Source organism: Cryptomeria japonica, chromosome 7 (genome assembly GCF_030272615.1).
Source record: "Cryptomeria japonica chromosome 7, Sugi_1.0, whole genome shotgun sequence".
NCBI classification, from domain to species: domain Eukaryota; kingdom Viridiplantae; phylum Streptophyta; class Pinopsida; order Cupressales; family Cupressaceae; genus Cryptomeria; species Cryptomeria japonica.
In genome coordinates, this window is record NC_081411.1 from 423,861,187 (window position 1) to 423,875,289 (window position 14,103).

The window sequence follows — 14,103 nt, forward strand, 5'->3', positions numbered from 1 at the left end:
TAATTCCTCAACCCCCATTACTTTACTCACGCATTCCTATATTGGCATGCCAACTAAATAAGAGTTTATACTTTGAGTCCAAATACATATTTAGCACATAGTTAAATAAAGAAAAGTAGAAAGTATAATAGTATAAGGAAATATAATAGTAATCAATGTTCTTCATCGAATGCTTTCCCACATTTATGTTGCTTCCATGAAATCACGTAGAATTTTTATAATTGTTCTCTACCACCCATTTAAAATCTAGGTGCTATGACTAGTTATTTATTTTTTATATTCCTTGACTAAGAGGACACAATCTATTTTTGGAGCTTGTGATAACTTGAAACCATAGACGTCAATTATGACCTATTCAAAGCCTTCACCTATAGCTAGGCCCAGTGACCCAGTTGCTACTTTCCAAATGTTCAATTCTTGTGATAGTACCACAACAAAAAATGAACTCGTGAAGTTTAAACTGTAATAGTTAATCGCAAGGGAGACAACTAATCAACCCAAACGGATGAGAGTAGCATATTAAAATATCATTGCAACAACTATTTAAAATATAGTCTAATAACATCAATTGTATAAAAAAATTAGAGAATGGAGAGGTAGGGGAATGCGAAACAGGGGAATGCAAAAGTAGACCTTGTTGCAGAGGAGAAGGAGGATCAATGGGCAATAGACCTGTTAGGAATTGTGGATAGGGATATCTCGGTGTAAGTACATGTGGCCATAATAGTTCGCATAATGGGGGCAAACAAAACTAGAGAATAAATTCGATGGTAGGTAAAGCAAAATTGGAAGTGTGTCAGAGAAGTATATTTTATGCTGAGACAATTTTTTATGGCTGAATTTGGGAGTGAAGAAGAGAGGAAAGATGTGTCTATTAAAGGTCCATGACGATTTGGGGATCTTTATTTATACGTTCAAAAGTGGGTGCCAAATTTCGATCCAAATGCTCTCAACCCGAAATAAAAACTATTATGGGTACGTCTGTACAATCTTCCCTTTGAATTCTGGAGTGAGGATTGTTTGAAGAAGATAGGAAATAGATTAAGACAGACGTTGGAGATAGATATGGGCAACAGTGATCAAATACATTAAGCCCGAATTAAGATATTGACAATTAATCTGATCTCGAAATTTTTTGCATTAGATGGAGGAGAAGAAATCATAATGTTGACAGTTGCAGGATAACGGTGAACAAATTTGGTGACAGGAGAGGAATAAGGCAGTAATTAATACAAATTCTCAAGAAGAATCTAAAGGTAGAGTAGAAGTGGAATTGGAGAAAAATAAGGCGATTATTGTTGTAAAAAGCTGGGAGGAAGGGGAACGTTCTCAAGAGAATGTCGTTGCGGGTGGAGAGGATGAAATTATGGAATTTTCACCAATGCATTAGGATCTGATAGAGATTCTTATGTTAATGTTTAAAGAGGAGGAAGATGAAATTGATATTATTGAACCAAGGACCATGAACCAGACGTTACCTTCTAAATAAGCCCCTGTTAAATCAAGAATGGGGAGGAAAACAAATAGTGAAAAGAGAGCAGAGGATGGAATAATACTTGATCAGGCATCCATCAAAACATACCTATTGAGATCCAGGGGAGGCAAATCCTCCTTGGAGGGTATTGAAGATTCTCACGTGGAATGTTATGCCCCTAACAGAAGGCGTTTGGGCAAGCGCCAAATAGATAGCCAATTGATTGATATTATTATTCCTTGGGAAACAAAATTATCTATTAAGAAGACATAAGACTTCGTAAAATATTGTTACGGGTGGTCAGGATACGCACATGGAGTAGAGGGTGCTTCAGGAGGTTTATGTATAATTTAGAAACCCAATAAGCTATCAATTTCCATACTATCTTCCAATCATAACTGGATAAAATGTGAAGTCAAAAGCTTTTTTGTCTGAGTTAAATTTTATTTTGTATAATGTTTATGGCCCGTCAAAAACAACAGAGAAACAAAAGCTGTGGAGAACATTGAATCAGGAGTTGCAAAATCGACAATATAAAGCAATATTAGTGGGAGACTTCAATGCCATCCCGCATCCTAGTGATAAAGTTGGAAGACTGGGCAGAGTGGTATAGACACAAATTGATTTTTCTAATTTTGTCACCTTGAATGCATTGTTGGACATTGTCCCTTCAAATGGGAAGTATACATGGACTAATAGGACATTAGGTTTCTCCACCATAGTAGAAAGGTTGGACAAATTTCTTCTCACATATGAACGGTTAGGAGAAGCTATTATTCCACGTTCTTTGATCAAACCAATTCCAATATCAGATCATTTTCTGGTGGAGTTGAGTATTGTAGAAGATATTAGAGCAGGTGGAAGCCAATTTAAGTTTGAGAAGATGCGGTTTAGGTGGGCGGGTTTGGCTGACATCATTGCAAATTGGTGGGTGGAATACAGCAAGGTGAGAGGCATGAAAATATATATATATATATATTAAAGAATACAATTTTTGAAAGAAAATTTAAAATTTTGGAATAGAACGGTTTTTAAGAATGTTTTTGAATAAAAGAAAAGAATAGAAGTTGAATTGGAACAGTTGAGTGAACATGTTATACAACAAGGTATTGATGGAGGATGGAGAAATACTAGCAAGGGAAGAATTCTATTGGAGATCTAAATTAAGGGAGGACTGGCTTAAGGAAAGATATCAAAATACTATTTTTTTTTACAACGCCATGAAGATGAAAAAAGGATGGAATAGAATCCCCAAATAGCTAAAAACGATGATACACTCATCACTAAGGAGTCGGGAATATAGGAAGAAAGGGTTAAGTTCTTCATTAAATTGCTTGGAGGGGAAGAGAGTGCGGAAATCCTAAATTGCGATTATCTATAGAAGAAGTGAAGATTGCCACATTTCAATTGAACCTGGATAAAGCTCCAAGACTAGATGGGTATACAACACTGATTTTCAAAGATGCTGGGAAACTATGGGCAAAGACATTTTGATAGTTGTAGAAGAATCTAAAAAATGGAAATTGATGCTCAAAGAGATGAATAATACTAACATTGCCTTGATTCCTAAAAAACAAGAGGTACATGATTTTTCTAACTATCGCCCTATTTCTTTATGTAATATTATATATAAGATTGTGGCAAAAGTCATGGCTAGTAGGTCAAAAAGTATCCTTCCAAATATTATATCTTCCAAACAAACTGGGTGCATCCCAAGCCAAAATATAGTAGATGGCATAATAATAGCACATGAAAACTTTCATTCAATAAAAAAGAAGAATACGAGGAATATGATTCTTAAGGCTTCATGTTAAGAAAGCCTACAATCATGTACGGTGGAGGTTTTTTATTTTTGTCATGAAGAAATTTGGTTTTTGTGAACAATGGGCGGAGTGGGTTTTCATGTTTCTTCCAAGGAGGGAGCGGTTTACGTCAAGGAGATCCTCTATCTCCATTTTTGTTTGTGATAATGGCAGACACACCTAGGAGGAAAATAATAGTGCTAAGAAGAGCATAAATATGGTAAGGGTTTAATCCAATACAATCTTTGCCTTCTTTTTCACATCAATTGTTAGCAGATGATACAACAATGTACGGAAAGGCCTCTTACAAATGAAGCGTTAGTCATAAGCAAAGTGTTAGAAGATTATTGCTTGGTGTCAGGACAACAAATAAAGAAGGAGAAATCTAAAATATATTTTTTCAATATGAGACGAATTGCTTAGAGAAGGATTGCAACAATTTTGGGGTTTGGATTGGAGAAATTGCCCAGTACTTACCTAGGAGTGCCTTTATTTGATGGGGCTATGAAAAGTGCTCTATGGAAGGGAGTGATGGAGAAACTTGAGGCAAAGACCGAGAACTGGAAGGGAAGGTGGCTAACACTGGTAGGTAGGATTACAATGATCAAAGTCATTCTCACGACGATACCTATATATATATATGATGTTTTCATTGGAACTAACAAATAAAATGGCAAGAGGTATTAACAAACATTACAGGAATTTTTTATGGGACGGGGCAAATGATTAACATAAAATACCTCTAATGGCATGGGATCTAGTAAAGAGGCCAAAACGATAAGGGGGAGCTGACATCAAGAATGTGAGCATTAAAAATAAAGTATTGGTGGCCAAATTGGTGTGGCATATGTTTCAAGACCGAGAGGCTCTTTGGAATAAAGTACTTAGGAAGAAACATTTAGATGAGGACACAAAGGAGAGAATTTTAATAATTGCAAATCCCCTACATGGATCGATAATTTGGAAATATATAATTAAGTGTTGAAGTGTTATTATGGAACATTTATCCTGGGGAATAAAAAATGGAGAAAAAGCAGATTTTTGGTTAGATTCTTGGAACGAATATAAACCAATAAAAGAGCTTCCGAGGATGGACAGAGCAAGAGCAATTCTAAGCCAAATGTGGGGTAACAAAGTGAAGGAGTATATGGAAATAAGTAAGAATAGTGGTTCGATATCCTTCATATGGAAAGACATGAGTGCGTTAGATAGGGAGACGAAGGCTACCTTGGTAGAGGTATTAACAAACGGATAGGTAATTTTAGCTGAGGGTGATGATGAAATATTCTGGTTTGTAGCAAAATATGGGAGTTACTCTTTGAAGCTGAGATATAGTATCATTTGGGGTGAAAGGGAGCATTGTGAATGGGACCTAGGATTATGTTGGAAACTTGCATGGCTAGCTATATAGAGTACAATAATGACAAGAGGAAAGATTGATGAAAATGGGATTTGCAACCCATGTAGATGTCCATTGTGCAAATGTTAGGAAGAAAACATAGATCATCTTTTTGTTCAATGTCATGTATCCCATAGGTGTTGGCTACATTTTCTAAGTAAATTGAACTACCCCACTCCACTGAAAGTGACTTTGAAAGAAATTTTTGTAAGTTGGCCTCTTTTAAATAAATGAGTAGTTTCGGGGAGGTTTATGGTATGCAATTTTGATAACCATCATTTGGAATTTGTGGAAGGAGAGAAATCAACACATTTTTAATGGCATAGAACTAAGTTTGGAGGCACTTCTGAGTAAAATGGAAATAGGGATAAGCGAGAACATTAATGTAATTGCCCTAAGAAAACTCATAATCATTTCTCGACTTCGGATGATCGGATCGTAAATGTTTGGCCTCACCTTATTCCCCAAAAGGTGGATAATATCAAGAACAAAGGAGCTTGAATAGATGCACGTTGGATTTTACCACCAAGGGGCCGATTAAAATTAAATTTTGGCGCCTCCCATGGTAATCTGTGACTCTAGGACACTGATTTCATTATCAGGAATGATTCAGGCAACTTGGTCTAGGCGGGTTCCATCAAACTTCCAGTCAACACAAACAATGATTAAGAATACATAGCCCTATGGAGAGTTTTGATATTGTGCAGAGAAAAAGGATTAAGAAATATAGATATAGAAGGAGATTCTCTGAACGTGGTCCATGCTGTAATGACGGGGAAAGCACCTAGCTGGAAATCGTAGATGTGGGTCAAGGCAATTAGAGAGACCTTGAAAGATTGTGGAGAGTGCACAATAAAACACGTGTACAAGGATGCCAATTCGACGGTAGATTTTTTATCAAATCATGCCATAGATCAGTTTGAAGCAACGATCATTGTAGACGTTTCTCGAGGATGGCAAGGATTGGAAGCTTTCGTGTAAGATAAGATGGAAGTGTTCTCTAAAATAGGAACTGACCAAATCTGGCAAGAAAGATAAGGTAAATCCTTCATACGAAAAGCCTAAGGATTAGCTAGAATGTTTCAGATTTTGGCTTATAAAAATCAAATTGGTGGTAAAATAAAAGGTATCGGATAAAGGGAAGCAATGGGGGGAGAAAGAGTCTTTGTAATGGGAGTTGAGTGCCAGTGTGATCAGGCAATAGGAGGTCAACTAAAGAAATTGTTTGTATTGGACGGGGGTGTTGCCGAAGGGGTGGTGCAACACAAGGGTGAAAGGTTTCTGCAAGGTTAGAACGCTCACAACATAATTCATCTCTGTTGGAGCACTTCATTTATTCTATAGCTAGAACTACAGGGAGCCACGAAGACACAGAGAAGGCTATCAAGTGCATGGAAGAAGAGCGGTATAGGGAGCAAGTGTTGACGGCCCTGACAGAGCTGAATACGGTTGTGTTCACTGGATTGGTTGTTGATGTGTTCAAAGTAGAAGAGATTGTAAGAAACGGTAATATGTATGATACCATTATGTGTTTGAGGGATGGGTTAGGCAGGAACAACTAGATGAGAATGGGTATTTGTTTCCCCTGCACAAACTGAGAGAGCTTAGGTGGTCATCGATGCTATCAAGACCCTGTTGTTCTCTCTTTGTGGCTAAATGCATCTTTTTCTTGAAGTTAATAGAAAATAACTACCGCTAGGTAGCAATTTGCTAAGACAAAAAAAGAAGTAATCAAACCAATCTACGAATGAGACAAATACTTTGTAAATCCCTAAATTCCCATTTTAGATTTTTTTTGGTAAACTTTAGTCCTCACCCCCTCTTTGTGAATCCAAACCTACTTTTTTCTTCCTAGATTCACTAATTTGGTTACCTTCAATATGCTTGGTTCCCTAAACCATATTGTTATGCTTGATAATATCTAGGTAGTTAATGGTGGATGAGTTCTTGATGGAATCTTTCAATGCATTGAAGGTATGAGAGACTTTCAGCAAATGCCATAATTAGATCAATGGTCAACAAGGTAGATCCATTTATCTTGGAAAAAGGTGGCTTTACCACTTATATTGAGAAATTACATGAAGATAAAGTCAAGGTTACGAGAACCTTTGTTAGAAATTACAACAAAGGCTCTATTTCTCTTTTCGACAAAGAGTTCACTATCAATGAGGACTTCATTGCCGAAATTATTGGTCTCTCTACTTAGCTAGACATAAAAAGGACTCGGTCAAGTACCCTGCTTTACATGTTTGTCTCATCCTTTTGATTTTTGAACATGCCAAATCCTTCTCGCCTATGTCGTCCTCTCCCCTTGAGGTTAACACTGATTCAGAGAATACTTAGACTTAGGAAGATGATTACCACACAGAGACTAATGATGAGGATTTTTCCCCTCACGTGGCTACCACTAAGAGCAAGGGGAAAGCCATTGCAACTAAAATCCCTAAACCTAAAACTTTGTGTAGTTCTAGCCCCCCTGCTGGTAGTCTCCTAATTGGCCCTAACCCTACTGCTGCTCCTAGTGCTAATCCTCAAAGTCAGGGAAAGATTCACTCTCCCTTGGCCTCTTGTGACTCTCCTCCCGTTCAGAACCCTGAGAGCCGCTAGCCCTTTCCTAGCAATCTTGATCCTTCTTCAAACCTGCTCGGCTTTGAGAAGGAAATTGTTATATATGTTTTGTCCTTAGCTAGGGATGGGGTTGTTGACACTTTTAAGATCTTTAAGCGGATCTTTCATGAAATTAAGGATGTTCAATTAAAATAGAGGGCTAATAGTAGCAATTTAGAGATGGTCAAAGATAAAGTCAAGCAGATGGAGAAGTTTTAGGTGACTGATGAGATTAGCCCCGGGTCATTGAAAGATAAGGCCTTGGGCATAGATTGTATTAAATCCACAAAGGAGGCTTTGGATGATTTAAAAAACGGTTACGAAGACGGGATGACCACTCAAGAAGACCAAATGGACAAAATCAAGGAGGCAATCAAGATGATTGTTAAAACAAGTCGTGGGGTGTTGAGTGCTACTGTGGATAGTTTCAAAAACATGATCAACAGTCTCGAGGAGCAATTCCAGCTGAAGGGCGTTGTGGAGGCGGATACAAATATTGAGTAGGATACTATTTTTGGACCAAGTAAAAGGACCAGAGGAATCCTAAAGAGAAAGGTTGCTGCTCCTCCTCTTGATTTTCAGAAGCTCATGAAAATCACCACCACTATGATGGAAATTGAAAACGATATGGAGCAATCCATGAGACTGTTGGATTAGTGTTGGTTCGGTGTTGTTTTTGTGCTAGTTCTCTACTATCTTTTTAGTTTCTAGCTCTTTTTATTTAGTTTTGTTTTGGATTAAAGAAAAAACAAGTTTTGAAGGGGCCCCGAAACCCTTTACAAAATGATTCTAAGAGGATTAGAATCAGAAAGAAACATCCAAAACAAAACGGGCTGCAAGGATAGACATAGAAAGCGATAGCCAAAGAGACAACAAAAGCCTAGTTGGGCACAAAAAAACAACAGAAAGACCAAACCTAAACACAAAAAAAAACCAACTACAAAAAACAACCCAATTACATTAGGCTTCTGAGGGTCTCAACAACCTCAGCCTCTAGGGCATTCATGGTATCAACAGTAGCTTGCATAGCGTTATGATCCAAGTTCTGAAAGGCCATCTTCTTCTTCATGTTCCCTCGAGTCCTTTTGCAGAGTCCTTCACCACTTTGAGTCGCCTCAGCTTCCTCACCAATAACAACAACCACCTTATCTGATTCTTTTTATTTAGTTTTGTTTCTTGTATCTACTCTTTTTGTTATGCCTCTATGATGTAATGTTGCTTATGATTTGTGTGGGGCCTTTTTGTTCTAGTTGGTGTTTTTGGGATTAACGCCTTGTTAAATCAAATCTGCTCTCTTTTGTTAAAGGGTTTTGAGTCCCTTCAAAACTTGGTTTTGCTCTAATAAAAAACAAGGTAGATCCATTTCATTTTGAGTTTCTTAATGTAGTTATATATAGGTCACTTTGGAATATAAAACATCCTTTGTTGTTTTATCTTTCCCTAGAGGACTGTCATCAAAACAAATTGTTAAAAATGGGCATAAATCAAATGGGAAAGTAAAGGGTTATATATTGAATTTATCAAGCATATGGATTGTGGATTACAAGTCTTGAACATTTTTAGATCCTAACCATGCTGGGACAACCTTGCAATATGGGTCTTGGGTGATACAAGATCATTTTGGTTACCTAAAAGCATGAGAGTTTAGATTTCACCTTTCTAGCACTTCTAAATAAAAATATCAAGCTGGATTAAGAATCTAATCATTAACGTTTTCTTTTGCCCTTACCTCCATGCCATTACTAGCTAGTTAGGGTGTGTGATTTGGTTCAAGTGTGTCAAAGTCCAACCTTGTGTTTATGTTAAAATGGACCTTACCCAAACATTGCTTGAATCTATTAAGTTGTTTGGACCTAGTTTTGAAGTTGGGCAATTGATTAATTGCCTAAAAAAAACCAAGGATTTCTTCTATTGTTTCTATGAAGGCCATTTGATTTGTGACTACCCATTCAAAATATTTGTTCCCCTCCATCACCTAATGGCTCCAATACTACCTAATTTGCCTATAAGAAGACTTCTTCTCATCCCCTTTCCAACTATCATATGTCATCCTCTTCCAACCCTTCCTCCTCTTCCAACCCTTTCCCCACCTTCTTCTTAGTTCACGATATTGTAAACCCATTATCCTCAATGAGGGTTAAAAGTATACCAAGAAATGCAAGGACAAATTTTCCCATCTCTCCATTAACCAACCTAGTTCTATTTGCCTCGACAACCCATCAACCCTTTGTATGTTGGTTTTAGATCTCTCCCTGGTGATTTTAGTTTCGTGTATTTTTTGCCTTGGGAGATCACTTCTTTGAGTTCCAATCACTTCCTTTCAAAGAAATACTTTGATACTCTATTTGTGGTAGATACCCTTCCCTACCAACCCCAATGAATTCCATCATTTAGTCTTGAAATGTGAGGCCACTCACTATCCTACTTCAAATTATCAAGTTTTGAAGCAACTTATTTCTCTTCACAAGAATGATGTTATCATGCTTAAACAAGTTAAGGTTGTTCATGCTAAGCATGATACTACTCTTTACACCATTTGGAAGGAATCCTAATACTTTCACACCAAACAAAATAAGGAGAGTCGTAGGGTGATATTTCATCTTTCCCCTAACATTCAAAATCAATTTAAGCTAACGAGAATTGACGCATAATTGTTGTGTGTTGGGCACCTTATTTAAGTAAATTATTTTAAGGTTTTTTCTTAGCGTATGCCCTTAATTTCTCTTTTGAACAACCCATTATTTAGGATTGGATGAAGAATAACCTCCTTTTAGTATAACAAAACAATTATAGGCATCTCTAACATGGTTTGGCACTTTATACACCCCATTTGGAGGAACCAAACTAGGCTGTCTCAAACTAAATTTGATGTTTGGATTCTCACTCAAAACATCCTTGGGATGTTTGACCCTATCTATGGGAAAATTTCTATCCATAAACGTCATTGGTTCACTTGGAACAATTGTAGAGACATACATATCTCAAGAAAATAAGTAGGTTGGATATTATCTATTTTTCTCCTCAACATCATTGCTACCCTCAACCTCATTGGAATCTTGGTGTCCTTGACCTTACCACCACCCTTTTAAACATTTTCCCTTCTTCCACCATCATCCTTGTTGATACCTCTATCCCAAGCATTGATCTCGAGTTGAGGATATCTAAGAGACTAAACATCTACAAAAGTTTGAGGGTAATCAAATCAAATCTCACCTTTATTAGATGAAGGATGGTGATAGGAGAATGATTTTTTCTTTTAACAATTCCTCAAGCACAAACACCATAAAGTATACATCTTTGAGATAAAAGAAGATAGTGCCTTGTTAAAAGCCAAGCTAACATTATGCAATTTTTCATGAACACTACCTACATCTTTTCACTTGTCACTCCATGAATGAACCACTTACCCATATCTTGGAAGACATCATGATAAATTTACATTCCTTACAAAATTGATCATGACTACAAGCTTTTGATTATTGATGAGGCAAGCTCTAAATTGTAAGGATAATGAGTAAAGCCCTAGTGTAGATGACATACTCACTAAAATGTACAAAGCCCTTTGATGTCATATCAAAGAAGAATTATATTATGTTTAAATTGGAGAGGTTGAAATTGATACTTTCGATCTCATCATTAACCAAGGCTTTATTCAACTCATTCCTAAGGGTCCAAATAAGGACACAATTGGTAGATGGTGATCTATCATACTATTGAGTACATTTACAAGATCATAGCTAAAGCCTTAGTCCAAGTAGAATCAAAGCTATTATTTAAGAGATTGCTAGACTTGAACAAATTAGCTTTATTGGTCAACACTTGATCCTTGATAACCTTATCCTTCATTGGAGGCTATTGAATGTGATCATCAATGCACTCAAGATGCATTGATCATCAATTACAATGAAGCATATGATCCAATTTGATGGTCTCATAATGTTTACTTAGTTCGATATTGGGCTTAAAATTATCAATCAAACAAAGATGATGTTCAAGGATGCAAATGCTTGACTTGTTGTCAATGGTGCCTTACCACCCCAATTGCATCTCTAATAATATATATGGTAAGGTTGCTCTCAACCTCCCTCCCTTTATGTCATTGTTGATACCCTTGGCTATCTTTTCCAAAATTCTACATCTAGGAACCTCATCAAAGGCATTACTATTGCAAATTATTGTACTAATTTTTATTCCCATTTTGTTGATGACAACACACTTTTCATTCATAATTCTATATATGAGATGTCAAATACCCTCCTAAGTGGCACAAAATCTAGCATAGCAATATCACCAAGGATCTTGGAATTCCCTTTGATCTTAGTTTTTCCTAGAAGACATGGAATTGGTTCATTAAGAAGATTGAGTTCAAATTACTAAACTAAATCAATTGATTTGTTTCGATGGCTAATAGAATCTATGTTGATAATAAGATCATAACCCATCAACTATTCATATCTATATCTCATCTTGTGAATTGCCATCTGAAGGTTGCTACAATTCACTGACTTAACTTATTGGGATTTTCCTTTCAACTAAATGGGATGGCAAGAAGGGGATATCCATAACTTTGCAACTACAATAAATTCAGCTAAAGGATCATGTCTGCTTTGATTGAAAAAATCATTTGAGCTCCACATCACCACTATCAACCTTAGTTGGTTATGACCCATTTTGACATTTTGTCTAGAATAGATTTAACCATCTAATGCCCAAAAATTACAATTCAATATACATCTTTTTATTTTTTTCAAGAATTTTCTAGAAAATAATTTACCATGAGTGTGATCTTGGGTTGCAAATCACTCTTAAGGCCCATTTAATTATGCAAGGGTTGTTAACGATTTTAAGGTTCATTTGTGGTTGAGTGTAAAATTACTAAAATTATCAAGTTTTTTTAAATTAAGTTTTTAAAAACTTTTCCATGGATTTATTTTTTCTGGGAAGATTTATAAACTTTAGTGAGGAAAACAGTAACTTTCTAAAATGTGGTAGTAATTGCATTTAAAGAATGAAATCCTTTGTATTGACAACATTAGATGAATAAAAACAAATTTGTACTTTGTGGTGTCTTGTTGATTGTTTTTTCTTTACATCTTTTTATTAGATATTGTTTCATATTATTTGTCTACACTTTGGGTTACATTATTTATCAAAGCATGTTCAACCATGGGTAGGAATTCTAAGTTTAAGCAAGAAGGCAAGAGGATGTGGAGGCAATGCACAAATAAACATGAATATGCAACTATAAAGGTAATTGGAAGAGCTCACCAAAATTATTGTGAGGTTGACATAAAGGCAACAAGGTGCATATGGCACAAATGAAGGAGGGTTAGAAGAGTTTTCAAAGATTGTTTATCATTCATTTAACAATAGTAATAGTAAGTTGAACAACTATCAATCAAAAATGGTATGCTTAAGACATTATGAAGCAATGATGGAACAAAGGTTTAAGTGTTAGATAATGCGAGTGGTCTAAAACCAAAGGAAATGATAGATTGGTTAAATAGTATATAAGAAGTTTTGAATGAAAAACTATGATAAAGAAAAAGAAAGTAAAAATCACATGCAAAATGTTAAATGGTCATGTACGGATATGCCAAGATCACTTGTAGAATGAAAGACAAAGGAAAAAATCAACACTTGGAGTACAATGGAGAAGTTGAAAGGAAAAATTTTCCTTGTGGATTATGCATAAAACCTCTACAAAAGATTTCATTATATAGTGGAAAAGAGCTTCATGCATAAAACTACACAAATGAATTTTACAAGATATGCATCCTAGTGGAGCATGATGAAATAGACGAACACATAGCTACAAGGTATTTAAATGGTTTAAATTTTTCTATACAAGATGAGTTAAACACGAATAAGATTCATAATATGGAAGTTGAGTTAAACATGAACTACCTTTGAATGCAAAATAGAAGGAAACAAACTTTTTTTTTCAGATCATATGAGGTGAAAAGATTCATCATTTCCTTCCATGAGACAATGTGTTTCATCCCATAGAGGGAGAATAATCTCATTTAGTAGAGAAACAAGTACATTCTAAACAAAGGTTTTAGAATCAATAAAGGATTTTAATGAGGTAGAAGCTATACTGTTAATAGACAGGGGTAAGGCCCACAAAGGCCTTATGTTTGCTGCAAGTGTGGTGAAGGCATAGAACATTTGAGTGTTTGCAATATCATGCAAAAGAAAGAAGGCAAATCGATCAATTAGGATTGAATTTAGTTGAGGTTAAAGAAGAACAAAATTCAAAAGTTATAACAATTGAAGGTAAGTCTTGTAAAAAGAACAATGGTTGCTAGAGATAATGACAACTCATGTCAATGTACAAATATTTTCTAAACCAAATGCAATGCAAAAGGAAAGATATGTACACTTATTATTGATGGTAGAAGTTGTGAGAATATGATTTCTAATGAAAAGACAAAAACTAAGTTTGCCATGTGAAAGACTCCTTATCCTTACCATGTTTCTTGGTTTGAAAAAGGAAATGAAGTTACTATCAATAAGAGGTGGTTAATCAAATTTTCAATTGGGAAGAGTTATAGGGATGCATCTTAGCTTGGTGTTTGAATGGATGCATGCTACATGTTGCTAGGAAGACCATGGCAAGATATGGAAAGACAATTCATGGAGGGAAGAACATGTACTTTCTAGAAGCATGGTTTCAAGGTACTTCTATTACCTCTTAAGGAAGACAAGTAGATGGAGAGAATGTTGTATACGACAAAATTTATCAAGGAGATAAAGGTGATAGGATTATAGTATGCCTTTGTAGCAAGGAAAGAAGATATAAACATTTTGTCCATACA